The sequence below is a fragment of the Notechis scutatus genome, chromosome 3, assembly GCF_049901735.1.
Source record: "Notechis scutatus isolate UNSWTSFEM ecotype Mainland chromosome 3, rNotScu1.2, whole genome shotgun sequence".
NCBI classification, from domain to species: domain Eukaryota; kingdom Metazoa; phylum Chordata; class Lepidosauria; order Squamata; family Elapidae; genus Notechis; species Notechis scutatus.
The window spans coordinates 198,022,254-198,039,453 of record NC_142011.1 but is presented as its reverse complement, the minus strand read 5'-3'; the positions used below and the strand labels follow the sequence as shown (position 1 = coordinate 198,039,453).

The window sequence follows — 17,200 nt, the reverse complement described above, 5'->3', positions numbered from 1 at the left end:
TTTGACACCCCTGTCCTAGTTTCTAGTCTGATGCCTTAACCACGAGGCAGAGGTGGGATCCGACAGGGTTAACTACCAGTTCATTGATTTACGATGTGCTTCCCTGCCCGCTGCGCGCATGTGTAAATCTTCATCAGCTTGCTGCCTGGACAGCTGAGCAGCACTGCGTGCAGGAAAGCAGCGTTTGAAAAAGCACTTTTTTCCTGTTTTTTCAACTGCAGCTGTGCCTCAGCTGAGTTTGAAAAAGCAGGAAATAAAGGTCAGGTGAGAGCCCAGGCGGCCGAGTGGGTCAAAACAGCAGCAGACATAGAATCGGTTCTATGTCTGTTGCTCTTCAGAGCTACCAGTTCTCCAGAGCCGGACAGAACCGATAGAATCACACCCCTGCCACTAGGCCAAACTTCCTCTGATCTTCTCCAATTCTTTGTCTTCTATTCTGCTATCCCCTGGCATTGCCACATCAACTATCCACTTTCTTCATTTCAACCACAGTTGAATCATATAACACTTATATCTGGTGTGTTATGAGCCAAGACTTTATCACTTCATCTTTGGAAATCTCTCAATATTTTAAACCTGTTCATTTTTTGACTACTTTTTCAGCTACGTGTTCCCACCAATTTTTCATTACTGGTACATGGTAATTTTTTCTAGATGTTCCAATGAATCATTTGGGCAAGTGTGTTATGTCATTGTAATAATCAATTTGTGTGAACTTGCAAGAGTTGAGTGTAGAAAGTCTAATAGCAATAGCACTTAGACTTATATACTGCTTCACAGTGCTTTACAACCCTCCCTAAGCAGTTTCTAGAGTCAGCACATTGTCCACAACAAGATGGTTCCTCATTTCCCCACCTCAGAAGGATAGAAGGCTGAGTCAACCTTGAGCCGGTGAGGTTCGAACTGCCAAACTGCAGGCAGCCAGCAGTCAGCAGAAGTGGCCTGCAGTACTGCACTCTAACCACTGCGCCATTATAGCTCTTTAACTCTAAAGGCTAAATCATAGAATGAATGGTTAAGGGAACTAAGTATATCTAGCCGAATGAAGAGAAGGATTAGGGGTGACATGATAGCTGTCTTCTGGTACTTGAGGGATTGTCACAGGGAGATGTGGCAAAACTTATTCTCTAAAACACTTGAAGGAAAGAGAAGAAGCAATGGGTGGAAGCTCATTAAGGAGAGATCCAATCTAGAATTAAGGAGAAACTTCTTGACAGTCAGAACAATTAATCAATAAAACAGCTTCCCTCCCCAAGTTGTGAGTATTCTGTCACTAGAGCTCTTCAAGAAAAGATTGGACAGCCATTTGTCTGGGGTGTAATAAGGTCTTCTGTTTTGAGCAGGAGGTTAGACTAAAACACCTCAAAGGTCCCTTCCATCCTTACGATTTTATGATTCTATATGGTCTACTGTTCCTCCTGCTTCTTTGCACAATTTACGTTTTGAATCATTTGATTTTTTTTTCCAGTTCTGCTCTTCGTTACCTTCGTTCAAATAGTTTGTTCTTGTGCAGCCAAAATCAAGCCTTCAGTTTCGTTTTTTAATATTCCAGTTGTAAATCATTGCCAGGTTTTATCTTTATCCACTTTCTCCTTGTTTTTTTTTTGCAGAAATTGACTACATAATGCTTTTCCTTGTCAGCATTTTGTTTGTATTCTCATTGTATTATTTCAATATTTACTTTTTCTTCCCTATGCACTTAGTTCCATTTTTTTAACTTGCCTCAGTGCTTGTTCTTGGCTGTCTTTTACATAATCTTTGTATTAAATTATTGTAATTATGACTACCTGTCCACAACAATGTGAGGTCACAGCTATCAAGTACTTGATATTGGTTTTCCTTTGCATTGAGTTCTTCTCAAGAACCTAGCATGCTGCAATGTATCAACATAATACCATATGTGCGGATCCAAACAGTATGGTCTTTTGTAACAGACAGATGGGAATGGTGTCAATGTGTAGATTTTCTAAGTGCCATCCAAGATCTTTTGATATGGCACTCATTATGCTGAAAATCATTGGGACCACCACAGCTGATTTACGCCATTGTTATAATTATCACTATTACTTTGCTTTGAGTCTTCATATATTTGTGAAGAGTAAGCAACTTTTCTTCTAGTAATCCTTCAGTTGCTGGCCCTGGTTGCATAGCCAACTGTCTTGAGTCCCATAGCCCATTTGTCACCTGATGTCCAGGAACTCCAATGCCTAGTGTGGTTCTTGTTGACATGGGTAATGACTGGAAGCTAAAACAAATGAAGAACAGTCACAGGAATTGGGTATGTCAAGTTTAATTAAAAGAAGTACTAGGAGTAATATGTTAGCAGTGTTCCAATATCTCAGAGGTTGCCACAAAGAAGAGGAAGTGAAGCTATTCCCCTAAGCACCTGAGGGCAAGACAAGAAGCACTGGATAGAAACTAATCAAGGAGAGAAGCAACGTAGAACTAAGGACAAATTTCCTGACAGTTAGAACAATTAACCAGTGGAACAACTTGCCTCCAGAAGTTGTAAATGCTTCAACACTGGAAGTTTTTAAGAAGAGATTGGACAACCATTTGCCTGAAATGGGATAGGGTTTCATGTCTAAGCAGGGGGTTGGACTTGAAGACCTCCAAGGTCCCTTACAACTCTGTTATTCTATCTAATATGGGTTTCTGTAAATTACATGTCACCATGCTGTTCATGGGAGGGACACTCTTTGTCTGGCTCCCCTGATGAATATACATAACAAACAACCAAGTAATATAATCATAAGATATCACTAGGAGAAGGGAGTAGTAAAGATGAGAAGGATAATAGTAACAGAGCCCTACTACATGGGTGAATATCCTTAGACATAAGAGTGTGCCTGGCACAAGGGGAAAAACTGTCTCTGTGTCTAGTTGTTTTGGCATGCAATGCCCTATGCAGGGGGTCTCCAACCTTGGCAACTTTAAGCCTGGAGGACTTCAACTCCCAGAATTCCCCAGCCAGCTTTGTTGGCTGGGGAATTCTGGGAGTTGAAGTCCTCCAGGCTTAAAGTTGCCAAGGTTGGAGACCCCTGCCCTATAGCAGTGCCCTGAGGAGGGGAATTGAAACAATTTATGTCCAGGAGGTGAGGGGTCTGCAGATATTTTCTCAGCCCTCTTTCTAGTGCATGCAGTACACAGGTCTTCAATGGAAGGCAGGCTGGTTGCTCTTCTTTTTCTGCAGTCCTAACTGTCTGTTAAAATCTCTACCTGCCCTGTTTGGTTGCCATACCAAACCAAGCAGTTATAAATATACAAATGACAGACTCAATCATTCAAAATTCAATAATATGAATAAAACAATTGCAGTCATGTGGATAATAATAATTCAATAATGGTTGAATGTCTGGCATAGCTCTCCTCCTTGCAGCATGCAAGCCCCACAACTACATCAGAGTAGTGCCTCACTGAGAGGAGGAGGAGGAGGAGGAGGAGGAGGAGGAGGAGGAGGAGGAGGAGGAGGAGGAGGAGGAGGAGGAGGAGGAGGAGGAGGAGGAGGAGGAGGAGGAGGAAATGATGTTGATTGCTTCTCAAGTTTAGAATTGCATGGCATGAACATACAGGAGGATCCTACCCACCCTGAAAAAAAGCTAATGCAGAGCAATGGAATTTCCCCCTCGTAAGAATTAGCCTAAATTTGCTAATTTCTTCACAAAGACATATGTGTATGCAGCCATTGCACTGCTTCCTTTCAGCATAACCAACATTCTACAGAGCCCAGGAAAGGAGTATAAAACAGCAAGCAAAGGAAATTAGACAGAGATAAGAACAACAGAAGGAAACATAGCTATATCTAATTTACATCAACATCTTTCATTATACCTCTCCATTCTTTTATATCCTTGCAAACTGTCCTTGCTTTCAACATGCCCATGCACAGCTTCATAACTGCCCTTTCTTCATTAAACTTTCCCCTTCCTCTCTTTTTCAGGGACTAATCAACTCCATTTGATCAAATCGTTCTTTGGGTTTTTTTCCCCTTCCTGTCAACCCAATCACTCTTCTTTCATAAATAATTTTTTTAAAAGCAAATTACAAAAAAAGTAAAACTGATCCAATCAGCCATTTCTCCTCTTTTCTCAGTAGCCACATTTTTTTTTTACTCTTTCTCTGAATTCTCTGTAGCGACTTTCTCCTGTTGACTTCTTCTGAATGTCAACAAATTTTTGAGCTTGTGTCGGTAGAGCTGCATGAATTTTAGCAATATGATGCAAAGGTTGTGGCTTACATATTTGCATTTGTGATTTCCCAACAATTGTGCATTGGAAGATGGAAATACTACTGGGGTGGAAGTGTCCTTCACCACTAGAGTTAGGCAACAGTCTTGCAAGGTAGACTATGCTAGGAGATTGAAGACTTAACCAAAGTTAAACAAGAGGCTATATCATCTATCTGCACCACTTTGCTTCCTAATATCAGGAAAATATAATAGAGGCCAATTCCTATTCCCTTACTGATGATGTTACCTAGTTTGGTAATGAATCATCTGCAAGAAAACAACCAAGCTCAGAGAGGACCCCACAGTTCCTACTATCACTTGATCAATACTTTGTATAGCATCACCACTTGCTGATATTTTGAATTATAAAGTCTAGCAATAGCCTAAGGCAGGGGTGACAAACACTATGTGGTCTGATCCAGCCCATGGGACCATCCTGGAAATTGTGGGGGGGGGCTGGCCTGCATTGCTTCAGTCCAGTCTACCCAATGTGAAGGGGAAGCATCGGGCCAGCGTGCCTTCGGTCTAGTCTACCCAGTGCGAAGAGGAAACATGTCAGCAGTTAGGAGAGAGGTGTCAAGCTGGCCACGCCTACCCAGTCAGCCACGCCCAGTGAATGGCATCAAGCTGGCCACACCCACCTAGTTAGCCACACCCACCCTGTTGGCCACAACCCCCCCCCCTCCCCAACGTCAACCACAGCCCTGATGCAGCCCTCAATGAAATTGAGTTTGTGTTCTGACCCAAACCTTGTTCCAAGGAAACAAACACGAAACGGAGGTAATAGCAAAACCTTTTAATGATTCTTTACGAATTCCGTTCCTTCCCGGTTAAAAGGCTGTTTCAAACTAATTGTCTCTGATAAGAACGAGCCTTGCCAAGGTTGTGCAAGGCTGCCAAGAACACTAGATAAAGTTGCCAAGAAGTATTTCAAACACAAAGAGTCTCCAAACACAAACTAAGAGAATCTGAACATCCACAAGGCTTGAGTGCAAAAACTTCTTTGCTTCCTGCAAAGAACTCCGGTTTCTCAGCTGGCTTTTATCTCTTAAGGGAGGGGCGATTACCTTGCAGCCTTACTCCTGAGTCGCACATGCTGCAGCAGCTGCTCTTTCCTTCGAGCAGCCGTGCGCACACGCGCACTGGGCACAGGCTCCTCGGGAACCTCTTCATCACTGCTGCCAGCCTCCATAATCTCCAAAGGCAGCACTCCAGTCCCTGATAGTCCTGGCCCCATCCCTGCATCACACGCAGGCCCCTCCTCTGAGTTCTTGCTCACTGAGACCTCAGCCGTCCACACCGGCTGCCGGTGAACCACAACAGTTTGACACCCCTGGCCTAAGGCAACATTAAATAATAGTGCCTATTTATAATTCAATATATCCAGAAGGCATGGGTGGGCCACGGAAATGGTGTGCATACTCATAACAGAGCAGGACCACTTGCAGCCCAATTTAAAGATATTTCCCCAAAGAATCACAAATTATAGGCTGTCTCACTAAAAGACTGTCAAGAAAAACGGGGTATGATCCATGCATAGGAATGAGAATCTTAAAGCCATTTTTAAAAAAACTGCTCTGGCACCGGCGATGATATACCAAAGTAAACAATCACAACCTATTTCTTCTCCAAACAATTTTAGGATTGTCATGAGATTGCTTTTGAAGCAGCTAAATATCATATCTGCTCCCTGCCATAACCTTAAACATCGATATAAGTTCCTAGCTCCCTCGGGGACCCTGGGAACGATAATTCTGTTCGAAGGCATCCTTCCCAGTAACTATATTCAGAGCAAACTCCATCAAACAAATTCCCAAATTCTTTGGTGAAAGAGCAATGACAGCTAAATTAGCATCGCACTAACATAACAGTCTCGGTAAATAGTTGTGGGAATTTCTGCTTTTCCCAAACTGCTGTGTGGAATCCTTCCTGTCTCGTTTCTGTGGGTTATGGAGAAAATATTTTTAAAGATCTACTGCCCCAACATGGCTAGAGATTTTGCAGTTCAAACCATCTGGAAGACACTAACTTTGGGGAGACCTTTCTTCATTAGGATTCTTACTTTTTTCCCCCCCAAAGAGAACAATTAATCAGTGGAACAGTTTATCTCCCAGAGTTATGGATGCTCCATTGCTGGACCTTTTAAAGAAAAAAATGGTCCACCATTTGTCCAGGGTGGTATAAGGCCTCATGCCTTGAGCAGGTGGTTTATTCTATGAGTTTACTTGAAGTCACTTTGTGAGGGTGATCATGGGAATCATTCAAATAAATGATGTGGGACTTTAGCAGAAAAATATGAGCAAAGTGAATGATGCATCTACTGGCAATGAACATTTTATTTTTACCTCAGCAAAAGCTAATTAGGTCACTTTTTCTAGTGAAGTGAGGCCAAATGCCAAAGTCAATCAGGCCAAGTCATCTTTTAGGTCAAACACATGATGTTTTAAATTCTATTAAGAAACATTTAAAAATGTATTTACTGTATATACATAGTGACATATCAGATTTATTATTTTTATAAATAACTCAAGTCAGTGCACTACCTAACATTCCTTCCTGTTCCTATTTTCCCCACAACAACAACCCTATGAGGTGGGCTGGGCTCACTAAGAGAATGACTGGCCCAAAGTCACCCAGCTGGCTTTCCTGTTAAGCCTTAAGAATTTAGACAGACTTCATCCATATAGCATCAACCCTGTAAACTCTCAAATTTCCTCTTTCCACTATGTATTCAAAATGGACAGTGATTTAGAGAAAGAGAGACAGAGAGATACAGAGAGAGAGAGACAGCCAGCCAGCCAGCCAGACAACCAGACAGACAGCCAGACACAGACAGACAGACAGACAGACAGACAGACAGAGACAGAGAGAAATAGAGAGACACAGAGACAGTGTGTGTGTGTGTGTACCAGTATATATATATATGTGTGTGTGTGTGTGTATCTATACATGTGGGTGGGTGTGGGTGTTGTAGGTATGTATATACAGTATATGTATGTATATGAAAATATAATAATTAAAATAAAATAATTAGGACTGCAGAAAAAACAATTGCTACCTACCTCCCTTCAACTGAGGATCTGTATACTGCATGAGTCAAAAAGAAGACTGTGAAAATATTTACAGACCCCTCACATCCCGGACATAAACTGTTTCAACTCTTACCCTCAAAATGACGCGATAGAGCACTGCACACCAGAACAACTAGACACAAGGGCATTTTTTCCCAAACGCCATCACTCTGCTAAATAAATATTTCCCTCGACACTGTCCCACTATTTACAAAGTCTGCACTACTATTTATCCATCCTCCTCTAATGTTGTGAACTTTGGGTGCAGGACAGAAGGCACCAACATAACATCCACCTGCATTCTTGACCTGGTATAAATTCAGAATACACTTACGTCATGCCTGAGAAATCAGTCAGTATCTAATCACTAAACAAAAGGCAATCCACTCACAAAGTTATTCTGAAGTTTTCATTTCTTGCTGATTTATTATTTTGAGGCTGTAGTGAAGAGATGAGTGCTGGAGCTTTAAACTTGGAAGATTGACATGTTTCCATGCAATAAAGTAGTACAAAGAATATCTTAAGTACAGGTGTGTGGGAGCACGTTCTCTCAATACTAGGAGTACAACAAGAAGCATAACTGAGAGGCAACAGGGAAGGGTATTGCTGGGTCAAAACTCTGATAGGTCACAATGTCCCATTATTAATCTCAGCCTGCCTTTATGCTTATCCTTACTTTTTAGAAATGAAACACAAGCAAGTTCTGTGTTCTGAAGAAGCTATTCTAGACATGCCAATGGAAAACCAGGAGAATTTGTGACAATTAAACAGACAGACAATCATTTCCTATAAAGTCAGTTGAATATTCTCAAGCTTCTGCCTACCGAAAGAATGAGTGCATCACTGGAAGACCTAAAGGACCAAGTAAGGGAACAGATCATCAGGGACAAAATCTCTTTATGTGGTAATCTCAAGAGGCAACTGGGCTGTTTTTTCCTCAAGGAAGATGTTTCACTTCTCATTCAAGATGCATCCTCCAGAACCAACAAAGCTTTTTGGGATGAGAAGCTAAATGTCTTCCTTAAGGAAAAAAAGAAACAGTCAAATGCCCTTTTGAAAAAGTACCTTTGAGTCACCATACTATAAAAAAAGATGTTGAGACTCTAGAAAAAGTGCAGAGAAGGGCAACCAGGATGATTAGGGGACTGGAGACTAAAGCCTACAAAGAATGGTTCCAGGAACTGGCATGGCTAGTCTAGTGAAGTGAAGGACTAGGGATGACAAGATAGCAGTCTTCCAATATTTGAGGGGCTGCCACAGAGAGGAAGGGGTCAAGCTATTTTCCAAGGCACCTGAAAGCCAGACAAGGAATAATGGATGGAAACTGATCGAGATATTCAACCTAGAAATAAGGAGAACTTTTCTGACACTGACACCAATCAACCCATAGAACAGAAATTGCCTTCAGAAGTTGTGGGAGTTTCATCACTGGAGGCTTTCAAGAAGAGACTGGACTGCCATCTGTCAAAAATCGATATAGCTTTTTCTCTGGTAATATTACACTACTAACTAAAGCATACAAAACTTTTGCTAGACCAATACTTGAATACAGCTCACCAGTCTGGAACCCACATTGTGTATCTGGTATGAACAACACAGTTGAGAAAGTCCAGAAATGTTTCACAAGAAGAGATCTCCACTCCTCTACTTGTTGCAGAATACCTTATGCCACCAGACTTGAAATTCTATCCCTAGAAAATCTAGAACTACGACTCCTTCGGTCTGATCTAAGTATAGTATATAAAATCATACATTGCAATGTTCTACCTGTCAATGAATACTTCAGCTTCAACCATAACAATACAAGAGCAAATAATAGATACAAACTCAAAGTAAACCGCACCAAACTTGATTGCAGGAAATACGACTTCAGCAACAGAGTGGTCAATGTCTGGAATACTCTACCTGACTCTGTGGTTTCTTCCCCAAACCCCAAAAACTTCAACCTTAGACTGTCTACTATTGATCTCACCCCTTTCCTAAGAGGTCTATAGGGGGCATGCATAAGCGCACCAATGTGCCTACCATCCCTGTCCTATTGTTTCTTTTATTTTTCTTATATGTACCCATGTATTCATAACTATGTTTTTACTTATACCTATTATCTTGTAAGCAATTGACAAACCAAATAAAATAATAAATAAATAAATAAATAAATAAATAAATAGATAGATAGATAGATAGATAGATAGATAAATAGATAAATAAATAAATAAATAAATAAATAAATAAATAAATAAATAAATAAATAAATAAATAAATAAATAAATAAATAAATAAATAAATAAATAAATAAATAATTGGTGTAGGGTCTTCTGCTTGGGTGAGGGGGTTGGACTAGATAACCTACAAAGTCTTTTCCAACTCTGTTAATCTGTTAAAAAAAATCTATGACCTGGATGACTGAGAATCTCCATAGATATTTATGTGGAGATGAAAATGACTTGATGACACATAATCAATCAACCAACTAACCAAACTTTCTGTGCCCTTGAAGAAAAACATGCATGTGGGAAGGATTCCATGTGCAGGCAGTGTTCCCATGCTTTTTCAGTACCTGAGGAATCACAGGGAAACGTGGACTTGAGTGAGTTACAGTTTTCAGAGAAGGATGAAAGCTGATGATGTCAGATGTTGGTTTGCCTGTTGGGTGCTTCACATCTACAAAGCATTACTGCGGCTCAGCCATACAACATTATGTGCATATTTCCCAAAATTTCTCAAATGAGGATTAACTTCCACTTTAAGAAAAATTCTTTTCTGAAAGGGTTTCATTTTCTCTCAGTTTTAAGAATGAAAACAAGTGGTTCGGCTGTTTCATCTGTCATAAATGAATACTTTGTTCAGTAACTTGGGGAGGGGGGAATTCCCCTCTCTTAATACTTAAAAGTTTTTCTTCTAAAGAATGACTTTCATTGTTAATAATATCCTCATAAATTCTTTTAAACAAGCATGAAAGATATCCAAAATAAAGTTACTTTTATGTTCCTGTTCTCACACTGCTGAAGAAAAAAACCCCAGATGATTGAGCAATAAAGCTTGGATATAGAAATCAAACCCTTATTTGTTTAAAGTATGTTTGAATTACACTGTTGGTATCATTTTGTGTATCCGCCAATTAATTTGATTGGGCTGAGATGGAGGAATCTTCCATGAGTGGTTAAATTCACTAGTGGATTATAGTATAGTATTAAGATTACAGAAGCTTTATACTGCTTTAGTAAGACCACTGCGAGAAAACTTCTGTAAGTGCCTTGGACTGCAAGGCGATCAAACTGGTCAGTCCTAGAGGAGATCAACCCTGACTGCTCTTTAGAAGGCCAGATCCTGAAGATGAAACTCAAATACTTTGGCTACCTCATGGGAAGGAAGGACTCACTTTGGCTACCTCATGGGAAGGAACGTTTGAGGGCAAAAGAAGAAGAAGGGGACAACAGAGAATGAGGTGGCTGGATGGAGTCACTGAAGCAGTTGGCATGAACTTAAATGGGCTCCGGAGGATGGTAGAGGACAGCAAGGCCTGGAGAAACATTGTCCATGGGGTCGCGAAGAGTCAGACACAACTTCGCAACTAACAACAAGACCACACTTGGAATACTGCATCCAGTTTAGATCACCACAATACAAAAAAAGATGTTGAGACTCTAGAAAAAGTACAGAGAAGAGTTACAAAGATGATTGGGAGTCTGGAGACAAAAGCATACGACGAATGGTTGCAGGAACTGGGTATGTCTAACAAAGAGAAGAACTAGGGGTGACATGATCTTCCAATATTTAAAAGGCTACCACAGAGAAAAGTGGGTCACCCTATTCTTCGAAACACCTCAGGGCAGGAAAAGAAAGAATGAATGAAACCTATGAAAGAGAGATCCAATCTAGAACTAAGCAGAAATTTTTCTGTCAGGACAGTTAATCAGTGGAACAGCTGGCCTCCTGAAGTTGTGGATGCTCCATCACTGGATGTTTTCAAGAAGAGATTGGACAACAACCATTTATCTGGAGTGGTATAGGGCCTCCTGCTTCAGCAGGGGGTTAGACTAGAAGATCTCCAAGGTCCCTTCCAACCCTGTTGTTCTATGTTCTATACCTCTCCAGGTGCCCACAAGTATGGATGATCCCAGAAACTTGAAAACTTTGGTGCATACCTTCTTCTCAAGATGCTCAGAATTTGTTGGGCTCTACTCTACTTTCAAAATTAAGTCGTAATGTTTTTAGAGAATTGTAGAATAATGGAGTGGTTGCCATCTGTGATTTGTGACAGTTTTATAGTTCTTTTTAATGAGTTTAATAAGTGTATCTATTGATGTTAGCAGTATATGAAAAGGGAAGGGCTGAATTGGGTGGGTGGGAGGGGCAAAATCTCCAGCTTGCTGTTTTCTGCTCTCCTCTGTCTTCCTCTCGTTTCGGTTTCAGGCAGATGGATAAAACTTGGTTTGTTTGCTTTGCTTTCTGACCTGAGCTGTCTGAATCAGTTAAAGGAGAAAGTTTCAAAGCTTGCAACAGTGTGACTTCCGAAAGTGATTAAATAAAATCTGAATTATTCCATCACCCCACCAAAAAGCCCCCAACATAATCAATCAAATTGCTGTGTTTGAGCCATCTTTTAACAATGGCATCAACACATATCAGCCATCTCATGGCTTTGGATACAGTGGTGGGGTTCAAAAAAATTTACTACCGGTTCTGTGGGCATCACTTGATGGGTGTGGCTTGTTGGGCATGGTAGTGGACTATAAAATCTCCATTCCCTCTCCACTCCTGTGGGAAGGTTACTGCAAAATCCCCACTCTCTCCCCACCCCACTAACCTGCTTTCCAGCTCCATTCTCCTGTGCTGGGCAACAAAAGAAGACCCAGCCGATCAGCTGGGACTCAGGAGGCAGAGAATAGATGGGGGTGGGGCCAGTCAGAGGTGGTATTTGCCGGTTCTCCAAACTACTCAAAATTTCCCCTCCCAGTTCTCCAGAACTGGTCAGAACCTGCTGAATACCACCTCTGTTTGGATATGATCAATAGAAGATAGACTGATAGAAGATATCAGTATCGATAGAAGAGAATATCCGTTGGTCATGTTTGAACCGTGGGGTCCTTGAGGCTCTCTGAGTTTGGTTGTTTTCTTGCAGACATTTTATTACCAAACTAGGCAACATCATTAGAAGTTTGATAATGAAACGTCTGCAAGAAAATCAACAAGCACACAGAGCACTAGGACCCCACAGTTCAACCCCGAGCTGCAAATATTCTCTTCTATTGATGCTCATATTGATGTCCCACTTACACAAAGCTTTAAAAATATTTTTTTGTGGGGGGGATGTCATCTCACCTAAGTTTGTTCATGACCCGTCAGGTTTGAGAATCCCTGGCACCTTTGTATTTATTTCTGCACTTCGACGTGGCCTAAAATTTCTTTCGGAAATCAAAACAGCTTTTATTGGGTTTTAGGAATTTTGTGACCTTTTGTTCTAACCCATTTAATTCATTTTTTAAAAAAAAATTACAAACAAAAAACAAATTGAGACTCCCCTTGTGGGCAATAAATAGAGAGAAAGGTCTTTCCCTTGTTGATATTTACATCTCTGTTTCAAATATTTCCCGTAGAAAGACAGAAAGAAAGAAGAAAGAAAGAAAGAAAGAAAGAAAGAAAGAAAGAAAGAAAGAAAGAAAGAAAGAAAGAAAGAAAGAAAGAAAGAAAGAAAGAAAGAAAGAAAGATGGGGGGGAGAAAGGAAGAAAGAAGAAAAAAACAGTTTCTGTGATTAATTGGATAAGGCCTGACTCAGAAGGTGAAAGTTTAAAACATTGGTAATATCATTTTGAGGGTAAACTGTCTCAGATTATGTTCTGCCCAAGGGAATAAATTTGCCTGGCGACCAAGAATGAAAAAAGGCACCACATGGTGACCAGCTAGAGACACAAAAGACAATTTGGGACTGGGAGGCTGAGGACTGACTAAGTAAGAACGCAGGACATTTCACAGGCTGTCCTCGACTTACAGCCACAATCAAGCCCAACATTTCTGTGGCTAAGCGAAACATTGGTGAAATGAATTTTGCCCCATTTTATGACCTTTCTTGCCACAGCAGTTAAGTGAATCACTGCAGCTGTTAAGTGAGTCTGGCTTCCCCACTGATTTGGCTCACCAGAAGGTTTGCAAAATGTGACCCCATGACCCCTGGACACAGCAACCATCATAAATAGGGGTCAGTTGCCAAGCTTCTGAATTTTGATCAGGTGACCGTGGGGAGGCTGCAATGGTGGTAAGTGTAAAAAACGGCCATGAGTCATTTTTTTTAAGTGCCCTTAGAACTTCAAAAGGTCACTAAACGAACAGTTGTAAGTTGAGGACAGCCTGTATTTTTATAGCTGGTTGTAAAGGCGGGGCGTTGGGAAGGGAGGAACTGGCACTAGGAAGGGTTAGATTGGGTTAGACAGCCCGCCATTAAATTACCGAAGATTCTGCAAACTCCCTGTTCAGGTTTAAATTAGAATAACAGAGTTGGAAGGGACCTTGGAGGTCTTCTAGTCCAACTCCCTGATTAGGTAGGAAACCCTACACCACCTCAGACAAATGGTTGTCCAATCTCTTCTTCAAAACTTCCAGCGTTGGAGCATTCACAACTTCTGGAGGCAAGTTGTTCCACTGATTAATTGTTCTAACAGTCAGGAAAGTTCTCCTTAGTTCTAGGTTGCTTCTCTCCTTGATTAGTTTCCACCCAATGCTTCTTGTCCTGCCTTCAGATGCTTTGGAGAATAGCTTGACACCCTCTTCTTTGTGGCAGCCCCTGAGATATTGGAACCCTGCTATCATGTCACCCCTGCTTCTTCTTTTCATCAGACTAGACATACCCAGTTCCAGCAACTGCTCTTTGTATGTTTTAGTCTCCTTCCTAGATAGCACAGGCATCCAGTTGGAGACAAATGATGAAACATATTCTGCAATATTGCTACATAGCATGCCTGTAAGGGGGCAGCTTGATTCATAAGGTTAGGACCATGGATTTTTATTCAATGGGACAGCATCCAAAGCTTGCCTATTGGAGTTAAAATGGTAAAAAGGATCAGCAACGGAGATGACATGGGTGGGCACTTCCTCTTGACTTCCCAGGTCTCTGACAACATCAGTCTTGTCTTCTTGAACCTCGGTGGAGATGGAGATTGTTTTTCGTATTGGAGGCAATGAATTTTTATCCTGGTCACTGCAGGTTGAATTTGTAGATCCATGACCCATCTTTGGCTTTCAATTATTGGCTAGCAAATAGGTGGCACCTGGAGATGAGGTAGTAGAGGTCTAAAGGTAAAGGTTCCCCTCGCCCATATGTGCTAGTCGTTTCCAGCTCTAGGGGGTGGTGCTCACCTCCGTTACAAAGCCGAAGAGCCAGCGCTGTCTGAAGACGTCTCCGTGCTCATGTGGCCGGCATGGCTAAATGCTGAAGGCGCATGGAACACTGTTACCTTCCCACCAAAGTGGTCCCTATTTTTCTACTTGCATTTTTACAGGCTTTCGAACTGCTAGGTTGGCAGAAGCTGGGACAAGTAACGGGAGCTCACTCCATTACACGGCACCAGGAATTCGAACCACTAAACTGCTGACCTTTCTGATCGACAAGCTCAGTGTCTTAGTCACTGAGCCACCGCATCCCTCTTGTAGAGATCTAAGGACCATGTTTTTCTGAAGTCTGGTATTGTGAGGTCCTGGGTGGTTGGACATACAGTAGTCATTCAGCAGTTTCTCAGGGGAATGGATTGTTCTGCTCTACATATGAGGAGTTGTGGATCCCAGAGTGAAAGGCAGCAGGATTGAGGACAGCCAGGCCTATATAGATCATATGGGCTAGAGGGGCAAGTTGTAGGTCCTCAGAGACTTGTGAGAATGACTCTGGGTGTTATAATCACCTCCATCCTGTTTTTGTGGGTTTGACTGTTGGCTGTGTAAGTTTGGAGGGGGAGGGATGATGTTGGGTGTGTTAGGTTGGGTTGATATGCGTGGTTTCTGTTTTTGCTAGATTGCAGCCTCCACCTCTGGATGGTTGGAGTGGTTAGTGTGGATGTGGTTTGTGAGATTGTGATGGGAAGTGAGTGCCATCCGTGTTGGATGGGTATAGAACTCTTAGAGAGACACCCCTCTCTTAACCTGGGAGGGTTGGGCCTTTGCAAGAAAAGGGAGACCTCCATCCGCTCTTCCAACACAACAATCCCCTCCTGGGATCTTAGTGGTCAAAAACATTGCTAGTAAGAGCCATGGTGGGGCAGTGGTTAGAGTGCAGTACTGCAGGCTACTTCTGCTGACTGCTGACTGTTCTGCAATTTGGCAGTTTGAATCTCACCAGGCTCAAGGTTGATTCAGCCTTCCATCCTTCCGAGGTGGGTAAAATGAGGACCCAAATTGTTGGGGGCAATAGGCTGACTCTGTAAACCGCTTAGAGAGGGCTGTAAAGCACTGTAAAGCAATATATAAGTCTAAGTGCTATTGCTGAGTGCTATTGCTAGTACATTTGCTAGTACATCGGCCATCTCTTCATGACTTGTCAGTGAATCAAAAGGAGGACCGGCATGCTTTAATGAAATCTGGGGAAGATCCCTCTATCAGAAATTTCAGGTCCCTCTGGGTTTCAGGTCTCGCATCAGCCTCAATGTGGATATAGGAAGATGCAAGGGCTATGATCTATCATGGGATCTTTTGGGTCATTTTTCTGTGATCAGGGGTTGGAGTGGGGGAGGTGCCTGTTTGTGAAGTTGGACCCTAGGCACAAGTTGTGCTGGGCATATGTGTGTGCACTTTTGGTAGACCAGACCCCCATTAAGGTCTCTCCCTAAGTTCCTTGACCTAGTCATTGACCTGGTGGTGGAGATCCTCTATATGTTGTTGGAGTCCAGGAACCACCACCTTCATGCAAGCAGGAGTGGATCTAGTAGGACATGTGGGTTCATGACAATCCTGGCACTCATGGACTTGTCGCAGGGGGCTCATACACACAGGGGGCTATGCAGTGGTGGGATTCAATAATTTTTACTACTGGTTCTATGGGCATGGCTTGGTGGGCATGGCAGGGGAAGGATTCTGTAAAATCTCCAGTCAGAGGTGGTATTTGTCGGTTCTCCGAACTACTCAAAATTTCTGCTACCTGTTCTCCAGAACTGGTCAGAATCTGCTAAATGCTACCTCTGGGGCTGTGTGTTAAATCTTGCCTAATGTTCTGACTCAACTGGGTTCCAAGAGAGCAAACACAAGACAAAGGCAGCAGCCCCCACCTTTTAAGATTTAATCAACACATCCCAACTAATTAGCTCCAACAAGAAAGAGACTTGCCAAGTTGTTTGTCAAGGCTGCCAAAAACCCAGAGATAAGACACTGCGGGTCAGTCGTTCGCTATTTCCAGAGTGGCACCCTGGGCTAGATCTAAGCACCCTGCAGGCTGGATCCAGCTCCCAAGCCTTGAGTTTGACACTCCTGTTCTAGTCCAATCCGGAAGGCTATTTCATGTGTCAATACTTCGACAAAGGCAATGAGTACGAGCAATCTGAAATTTGGTCTTGTATGCTTTGGCCTACATTTCAGCATAATCCACCCTGTTTTATCCAGCGACTTGCACTCATTTACAGCTTTTTGTCTTATTTATGGGTTGGTCAACTCTCCCCTTAAAGGCCTTTGGCTGACCTCATTCTTATTCTTTTATCCACTAATCTAATCGTTTTCCTGCAAGCTTCTGTGTCCTTCTGGGTGAATTTCCCCTCTCTGCCTCACTTCAAACAAAGATTCTTTATTAGGTATGTTGGCTTTTCTCCTTCTCTCTCCTCTCAGCCTAGCCAACTTTCAATCATATAGAAAGTAGGTTCCCCATGATGCCATATGGGCCAATTCTTTTTCTCTGCATTTTCCCTCTACTGCTAGAGAATGATCGCTCTA

The 17,200-nt window shown here is 42.1% G+C and overlaps 1 pseudogene; it reads right to left on the bottom strand.

Moving 5' to 3' along the window:
• Positions 1-390: 390 nt before the first annotated feature.
• LOC148131548 (uncharacterized) overlaps positions 391-17,200 on the bottom strand; it is a 36,309-nt pseudogene continuing 19,499 nt past the window's right edge.